The sequence below is a fragment of the Rousettus aegyptiacus genome, unplaced genomic scaffold (assembly GCF_014176215.1).
Source record: "Rousettus aegyptiacus isolate mRouAeg1 unplaced genomic scaffold, mRouAeg1.p scaffold_m13_p_10, whole genome shotgun sequence".
Lineage (NCBI taxonomy): Eukaryota > Metazoa > Chordata > Mammalia > Chiroptera > Pteropodidae > Rousettus > Rousettus aegyptiacus.
The window spans coordinates 51679706-51689158 of NW_023416285.1; the positions used below are offsets into that span (position 1 = coordinate 51679706).

General features: G+C 35.2%; 1 pseudogene; it reads right to left on the bottom strand.

The window, feature by feature from the left end:
• Positions 1-3034: 3034 nt before the first annotated feature.
• Positions 3035-3157, bottom strand: LOC118609065 (annotated as a pseudogene).
• Positions 3158-9453: the final 6296 nt, after the last annotated feature.

Here is a 9453-nt window from a genome sequence, read left to right on the forward strand (position 1 = left end):
GGGTCTGTCCTATTGCTTAATATCTCTTTTGATCAAAACTTTGTTAAAATGTGCATGTATGCATTTGGGAGGAATACTATTAGTGTTGTTATTAATACTGCTACTAGTATTGTAATGGGGACAACTCTGTGAAAGGCACCATGATTTAAGTGCTTTATGTCTTTTTTTTCTTTAGTCCTTACAATGCTCATAAGAAGCATCATCATTACTTAGAACTGAGAAATTATTAAGGTGTGCAAATGGAAATGGGTAGTTAGAAAGCATCTAGCCAGTAAACAGGGCCAGTGGAAATGGGACTCAGACAGGCTGATGAGATTGTAAAGTGGGAAAGGCCTGCGATGAGAGATGGGCCAAAAGGGGCTCCCTTGTTTAGGGAAGTGGAAGAGGATGGCATTTGAGGGACAGAGGAGGCTGCTGAGCATCTAATAAATGAGTCAAAAAAAAATAGGAAAGGAAGATGCTAGGAGATACGATTTTCTTCATTAAATAATTATTTTATCCCCTTTTTATAATTTTGAAAATAACATTTGCATATTGAAGAATAATCAGACTATAGTGAAAAAAATTTGAGTAACTGAAAAAATATAAACTATAGACCTTCTACCATAATTATTTTCATTATTGCATATTACCCTCTAGTTTTTGTCTAATGCTACAATTTTCCTCAAGCTTTAATCTGCTGGATATTAAATCATAAACATTTTCCCATGTTGTTATATAGTCTTTATCATTATCAGTTTTCATGGCACCATACTAGTTCATCATATTATGTATAACAATTTCCCCATGATTGAACATTGGAAGGTCTGTACTTTTATGGATAACTTGAAATAAATTTTTTATAGATGATACTTTGACACATTATATTTGGGGGGAATATGGTTTCTAGAAACTATCTTGGGTTCATTGGAGATATGAATTTGTTAAAAATGAGTTATCCAGTATCTTCCAGCAGCCATTTGTAGAGATGAATACAATATTAGAAAATTGATAATGTGGGATAAGTATTCTGAAAAATAAAAACATAAAAAAGAAAAGTGCTCTTTGGGTGTCAAGGAGAGTCAAAGAGAAATTTTAAGGCATTAGTAGAGAGATTAGTGACTGTAATAATGTATTTCTATGTTCTGGATAAGAAGGCATTCAGCCTGGACTATGCAAAATGAAGCCAGAATTCCAAGTAGAAATGCAATAACTTTAAGAAAACTTTTCTTGGCACTATAAGCTCACACATGTACTTTTATATGCTACAAAGTTGAAAAAAAATTTAAATTCTGAAGTATTGAGGCCACAGCTATAAAAAAATTAAAGTTTTAAACTAGATTTGTGAGAGTAAGAAAGTATGTGTTATGGTATGCTAAATGCTATTCTATACAGTATTTTTTCGTGTTGGCAAATGTTCTACTCTAGCAATGTGAACAATTATTTTTGCTGGCAAAAACAGTTCAAATAAAAACAGAAGCAAGCCATCATTTCTTAGCATAGTAAAGTTGAAAATTTCAAACATTTAATAGAAATTATTTACACATTTATTTCATTGCCATTCAAAGGAAGTAGTAGGAATTCCATGGAAGTTTGTATTTATGACAAAAGTAAATTGCTAGTGTAAAGGTATTTTGAGGTTAGAAGTATGATAAATAGATGATTTAGAAAGAAACAAGCGTATCTATCTTTTAAAAAAATATTATTCTTAGTTTCAGCCTTCTCTGACCCTCATGGACTAGGTAAGAGTCTGGAAAAGACATGGTGAGTAGACTACCAAATACTTATTCATTTCTTTTTCTTGTTTAAGAGAAACAATTCTGCTCAGTGCATTCATGGGTCCAGCTAAAATACTTTTCCAGACTTGCTTGCAGGTGGGGTAACAACATGACATTTTCAGCTGATGAAATAATCTAAGAAACCTTCTAGAGTCTTCTTTTTCCCTCTTCCTTCTTGCTCTTGCCTAGAGAAAGCAGATAGTGAGTTTGAGTAACTTGAAAGCATCCCACAGCAAGGATAAGGAATTAAGCTACATAATGAGAATGAAGAAGCGAAAGGAAATAGGATCCTGGGGCCCTGATGACACCATGGAACCCCTGGGCTGCTCATTTCTGTATTTCTTTTTATGCGAGGTAAATTATATGAGGTTACTTGGTTAAGCCACTGTCATTAGATTTCTGTTACATACAGTGCACACAAGTCCTAAATGATGCAGAGCCCTTAATATAGCTTTTTTTTTATATCCTTTACTGTTATTCATAAACTATTATGATAATAGTGTGTTTCATGATTTTAGTCCTCAGAACCTCTGAGCTATTAATTACATTAATGAGTTAATATTTGTAAAGAACTCCCTTTTGCTCATCATTGTATTTACTGCTAAAACATATCTGACACATTGTGTGCACTTAGTAAGTATGTATTTCCAGGCAGTTTTGGAAAGTTGTTTTGACTCCAAGATGTAGACCTACATATACACACAACACACATATATCTTTGTCAAAATATATGTATGTGCAAACATTCTATGTATATAATTATAAGTTATGTGGTTTAAAATACTCGTATGGGTTTAAAATACTCATATTAACAGATTTCTCTATAAGGATAATTGCCACTATTTATTTTTTTTTCCTTTTAGAATTTGTATATTGCTATAATAGTAGACATTTATGTGTTGCAATGAACTCTAAGGTCTTAGGGAAATAAGAGAACTGATGTGGCTGAAAGAAACAGTGACTTCAAAAGCATTTGCCAGATCACTTGAATAAGTATTTTGTAAAAACAAAGCAAAACACACTGAGTTTTAAACTCAATTAACTTCTGGAAATACAATGTGCTATATCGTCCTTATTCTGATGGTTCATGACCCATTAAAATTATCTACAGTAGAGAAATCTGTTTAACTTAGTTTAATTCAGCATTTCCTAACCTTATGTGATCATAAAATTCTTTTTATTTTAAATTGTCTACAGTAGAGAAATCTGTTTAACTTATTTTAATCCAGCATTTCCTAACCTTATGTGATCATAAAATTCTTTTTATTTTTTTTAAATGCCTATAGTACCAGGTATTTCTAGGTGGTCGGTCTCCCATCCAAGTACTAACCAGGCCCGACCCTGCTTAGCTTCCAAGCTCAGATGAGATTGGACATATTCAGAGTGGCATGACCGTAGACCAAAATCCTTTTTTTCAAGTTATATCTATTAATACACAAGGGAAACACTATGTGAGGCATAGTCTGGGTAACTCTGCAATTCAGGGACCAGAAACATGAAAAATCACTATTATTTCATATTGACCTAGAATATCTAATGCAGTTAGATAGTAAGCAGAATTAAAACATGAAACTTTCAGAAAGGAGGAGGAAGAAAAATTAAAACTTTTTTGCAGAAATGATAAATTCGCATTTTAACATGAGGGTGAGATATTTATTTTGTTCCCTATTTTATCTACGGTGGCCAGAAAGCCTATGTACAAATGTAGGTGCTCAGTAAATACTAGTTGGTGGAAGGAAGACTTGATGGTGAGAGAGAGGGATCTAATGGGAAACTCGAATCCCAAAGGAACACCCTGGGTAGCTGCCCAAGACCCATGGCTTTATAAACTTTATAACATTTCTCATTGTTTCAACTTTGGAGATTTTATTTTTGTACTCCAATGATAGAAAATGTGAAGACCTGATTGCTATCAATCAGAATCCTCCTCAACATAGTACTCCAGGCAACTACTACCAATTGATTGGAATCTATGAGGTGGTAAAACCTGATTGCTGTTTCTAATGTAAGCCTTATATCTTCTTCCTGGTCAAGTAACTTATACTTATGTCACAATCGCCAGCCTCAGCTCCCTAATGTTATCTGGAGACAGATTATTTACTTTTTTCCCCCTCAAATACTACCGTGGTGATTTTAAAATGACCACAAGTCCTTTGATATTCTTGTCTTCAGTAGCTGCAAACTAATTCTCCTTCCATTGAGCGTGGGCCAGGCTGGACTTATTCTTCCGATTAGAAGGATATTATGGAAGTGACAGTGTGTGGCTTTGAATATAGGGGGTTAGAAAGTTCTGTGACTTTCTAATTATTTATCTCTCTCTCTCCTCTCTCTCTCTATCCCTGTCTCTGTCTCTCTGTGTCTCTGTCTCTTTCTCTATCTCTGTCTCTCTGTCTCTGTCTTTCTGTCTCTCTCTGTCTCTATCCCTACCTCTCTGTCTGTCTGTCTGTCTGTCTCTGTCTCTTTCTGTCAGATAATTCACTGTGGAAGAAGCTAGCTGCCATGCTAGGAGAAGCCTGTGTAGCAAAAATGAGGTCTCCTGCAGACAGACATAGGAGCGAGCCATCTGAAAGTTGCTCCTCCAGCCCCACTTAGGCCTTCAGATGAGACTCAGGCTTCTGCCAACATCTTAACTACAACCTTATGAGAAACTCTGAGCCAGAGCCATGCAGATTAAATATGTTACTTTTAAATTCCTGGCCCATAGAAACAATAATACATGTTTACTGTTTAAACTAAGTTTGGGGATAATATTTAATGCATAAATGAATAACTAATAAAACCATATTACAAACTTTTTTAAAAATAGAAATTATTTATAACTCCTTTAAAAAGCCACCCTCCTCTACTCCCAATTTCATCACTTTCATGTGGCCAAGTTAGCTAGTTATCCATCAATACCTGTCCCGCCCCCCCCCCCCTTTCCTCTAAAGTGGGGTCTGAAACCCATTTTCATATAGAGCCAGATAGTAAATATTTTAGGCCTTGTGGGCCATGTGGTCTCTGTCACAACTACTCAACTCTGCCCTTGCAATATGAAAGCAGCCGTAGACAACATTTAAATGATTGAGCATGGCTGCGTTCTAATAAAAATTTATTTATGGACACTGAAATTTTTGAATTTTGTATAATTTTCACATCATGAAGTATTAGCCTTCTTTTGATATTTCAACCATTTAAAAATGTAAAAACCATTCTTAGCTTGTGGGTCACTTAAAACCAGGCAGTGGGCCAGATTTGGCCCATGGATTTAGTTTGCCGATTCTTGAAGTAAATTAATAGAATTCTTGATATATTAGCTGGCACATGGATACCCAAAATAAAGATAACACTATGTTTCAGACAATAGCCATGTAACAATGTTATGGTTCATAGAATGTAGGTGGAAATAATATAGGCAAATTCTGAGTAATACTCTTAAAGGAAAGTGGTAGGTCCACCCCACACCCCAACTTATTTCCCTTTTCACATTTTTCACTGGCTGGAATGAAGATCACCTTGGACCATGTGGATGACAGAAATGTCCTTGGGGTGGTGACACAAATAGAGCCAGAATTCTTGCCTCTGGACTGTGTGCAATAAGACTGTTATAAGAATGAGAAATAAGACTAAAATCATGTTTAAACCTATGTTTTCAGGTTCCTTTCACACATCTTGAAATCTATATGCTAACTAATCCAGGTAGTCTTTGGCTAGCACCTGTTAATGACAGGTTCATGTGTTATATGTTCAAGAAGCACTGCAGACAGTGGTTAAGAGCTGTGTGTGGAGTTAAAAAAAATATTCTTGGTTGCATATTAAGTCAGGATAGTCTGGACATAGGAAAGCTTTCACATTTTTTTTTTAAACCAGAATTTCTAAAAAATTGCAGGTATTTCCTCTTTCTTCTGATTGTTGATTTCCTGCAATTTGGAAGCGAATGAATGTGCTGTTGTATTTCTTTTCTCCTGCCTTTACCACATTTGTGGCCAAGGGAAGAATATTATTAATTGGAAGAAACATAAACAATTCACTTTTTATAATCTCTGAAGAAGAATTAATCACATCATCCTTTGTGGAGCTTATTTATATAAACAGGTGGGTTTAATGCTCCTCCCCCAGCATCCCATAGTCCTATGGATTTTCTCATTCATATGATAAGTGAAAGAACTTGTAGTCATAATAGACATACTTATCTTGTGAGCATTTTTTATTTTCCACAGTAAAACTTGGGGGTTCCAGGTAGTGAACAACAGTGAAGAAAGATCCCATAGTCTCACAGTCTGGAAACCACTATGAGAATCGTCAACCATCACTTGGCGGTACTGGAGCGTCAGGCATCACCCCAACACAATTGTCTTGAGTTCTTGTGCTGTCACACAGTACTTCCCATTCATCTATCTCCCCCTTGCTCTCCCTCTTTCTCTCCCTGCTAAAAATGCAACTCGCTTTAAGTAGGCACAGTCTTCCAAGTCCTGGCTGCTAGTGTCCCCAAGAGATTTCAGGGAGAAACAGTCTTGGCTGAGAGTTAGAGCCAGAGGCCAGCCAGTGAAGGGAACAATGTCTGGGTTTCGAGAACAGCTGGAGCTTCAGAGGGAGAAAAGCAGCTTGGCGAATGAGGAAAGAATGTGCTTGTCACTTCAAGAGGCAAGAAACTTCGATTTCCCTCTTGCCTCTGCCAATACGTGTTTATTGGAAAGGACAGTGTGGTAGTGATGGCAGGTGACTTTTGGTTAGGATTTTATGGAATTTTTCATGTTTATTTTACCTTTTCAAAGAGCAATAAATGTACAAATCCCACAGCATAACTATTCTGAATTCTGTTCATGTTGTTATTGGATAAGTGAGTGTTGTTCTTCAGAGTTATTTTTAAGAATGCTGCCCCTGGCCCATTTTGAAACTCTGCTTGCGTTTCCTTGCATGTAAGCTAATATTTGTTATAGGGATTTTGGAGAAAAGTAGCAGAGGGTATTAAATGGAAATTGAAGGCCCTAGGGAGAAAAAATCCTATTCTGAGAACATGAGCTGAATTTATAATTAGAAGAATCAGAGGGGCTCAGTTAGACAAAATAAGAAAGTTTTATCTGAAACCAAAGGTGAGTTTATGAAAAGTTTGATGAAGTTTAGGTGAAATAGAGTTTTTAAGATGTCATACTCTTTTGGTCGTGGTTTGATTTCTCTATGATTTTTTTTTTTTTTTTTTTTGGATTCTTAGGGAAATGGATAAAACAACAGAGACTATTTTCCCATTCTAAATTCCATTTGTTAGTCTTGGAAAGTATGACCTGATTTTAAGTAGCACTTACAAAGTGAACAAAAAGACAGTCCAATGTTGATATGCAAAAGATAATAATTGTTACCATTGAAAGTCTCTTGTCCCCCTTTCTCAACCCTCAATACTTCTGTCTACTTCAGAATTTTTCCTTTAATTGTACCTGTGTTTTTTTTGTTTGTTTGTTTATTATTAATAATAATAATAATAATAATAATTATTATTATTATTTTAAATCTGTTAGCGAGAATGTTAGTTAGTTGGATCTTGGGGCATGAATACATTTAAAAGTTAAGATAGGGAATCAGGGACGGGTTGAGAAGGGAGCGAACATTTCTTGAGTTCTGCCTGTGTGACAGACTCCTGTACCAGCCTCTCTCCTTGTAAGAATCTGTGAAGTAAGACTTACTATACACATTTTAAAGATGGGAGACTGAGGTTTACTGTGACTTGTCTAATACTACCCGATATTCTATTAAATGGTAAAGTCAAGGTATCTGAATTTAAACATAATTTTGATTCCAAAATCCATATTCTTTCCACTGCTCTATTTTTGTCTATATAATAAAATCAGAACTGATTAGGTTTAAATTGACTAATTATTAAGCATTGATCAGAATCAATCTGTATACTGCATATATTATTTAGTACTTTTCTTTTGCTAGTATGTTGCGATTCTAGGTAATGAGACTTTGTGACAGGAATGTGAGATTTTGTTGCAAGGATGCTAGGGATCACAGAGACTTCAACTATAATCACTTGGGGTCCCCAAATTTCCAAGACTAGAATTAAAACATCTCAAGAAAAAAGTAAGCTGATGTGGTCTGTTTGTCACTAACTATAGTGCAGTTCCTGGCCTGGCCGCAGTAATAGAAGCCACTTTGTAGGTGGTGGCCCTCTCCATACCCTCATTGTTTGGAGACTTGCCCTTAACTTGGAAACTCCTCTCTGAGGCCAGAATAGCAGATTTCACTCAGCATAGATAGTGTGAATTACAGCAACCTTTCGTAGAAATTGTCTCTTGGGGCTGCTGTTTCTAAAAGGGACTGTGAGCAAAGCAGGAACTTAGAATTTCATAGACTCCTTCCCAACACAAGTATGAAGAGACAAGCTGGATGTAAAGAAGTTAATAAACTTCAGGGAATATTCTGGGAGTAATATCTATTGTAATCTTTTTTATTTATTCACCAGTATCAAGAGCATCTCCAATGAGTCAACACATTTTTTGAGTGTCTACTTTGTGCTAATTGCGGTGAGAATATTAAGAATATTTTTAGAAATTGGCAAAATTCTTAATGCTCAGAGATGATCACTTTGCTTTGCTGTGTTTACAAATATAGTAAAGTCAACACAGACACTTTTTAAGAAGTGTCTCAACTGTATGGAAATATAGAAGTATTTCTTATAATCCAGAAAATGTAATTAATTAGAACTCTTATTCTCCAAGCAGTCTGAGTGATCTTTATGAGTTTCAGATGAAGAATCATTTTTACTAGGACATATCTGGGTTGTTCAGTACACTTTCTTCTTAATCTTTCTTTAATGTTATGTGAGCTATACATGGGAAATGTGCATTTAAATAGTCACAGCAATGATTGTAAAGAATTCCAAGTGGAAACTGCATGCTCTAATTCTCGTGAAATGAAGGGTAATATTTTTGTGTTATTGTTTTCTATAATAAGACCTAAAATCAGCTGCACATGTCTGGCAATTTAAAAGTTTCAATAAACTAATGCTTGATAATAATACTGACCTATTTCTCCCAAGGATTACATAAATGGAACTTTTATTTTACAATTACTTTTAAAAATAGCATATGTCATGTAGAACTGATGCTGTGGGTTAAATAGAGCTTTGATATTAAGTCAATTGGATGAAACATATAAAAATTTTGTCTCTTGACCAAAACTCTTATGGGTCATGGTGGATCACACAGTTGTCCAGGGCAATGCAACTTTATAGGCCCCACGTTGCTTCTGTCCTTTTGGTTAAATGGAATATATCCCAATATGCATACTTTTATGTGTCTCCATTGAAGAACCTATTTATAAATATGTACGTCGATATTTTAACGATTCAAGAAATCAATTATTTTAAAAAAGAATATTTATTTAGGAGTAATTTTAAATACATTTTCTAGTTTGAGTATATCTTTCTCAATATTGTAAAGGCTCAAATATGTTATTTTAAAGATATATATTATTTTAAGATTAAAGAACAACTAGATAGAAACAGTGTCTCGGTTTATTGACTGGTTAACATACCAAGTCTGGGCTTTTCTAGGACCCTGGGCTACCACATGGTTTAGCACTCAGCCTTTGGCTTAGGCACTCATTTTTATTAGTGCCTGAATTGTTTGGCATCAGGGACACTCAAGAGAGTTTAGCAAACCCACCAGTGCTTTATGCATAGCCATTTAGCAGAAAGGTTAACCACCCAGGTTGCTGG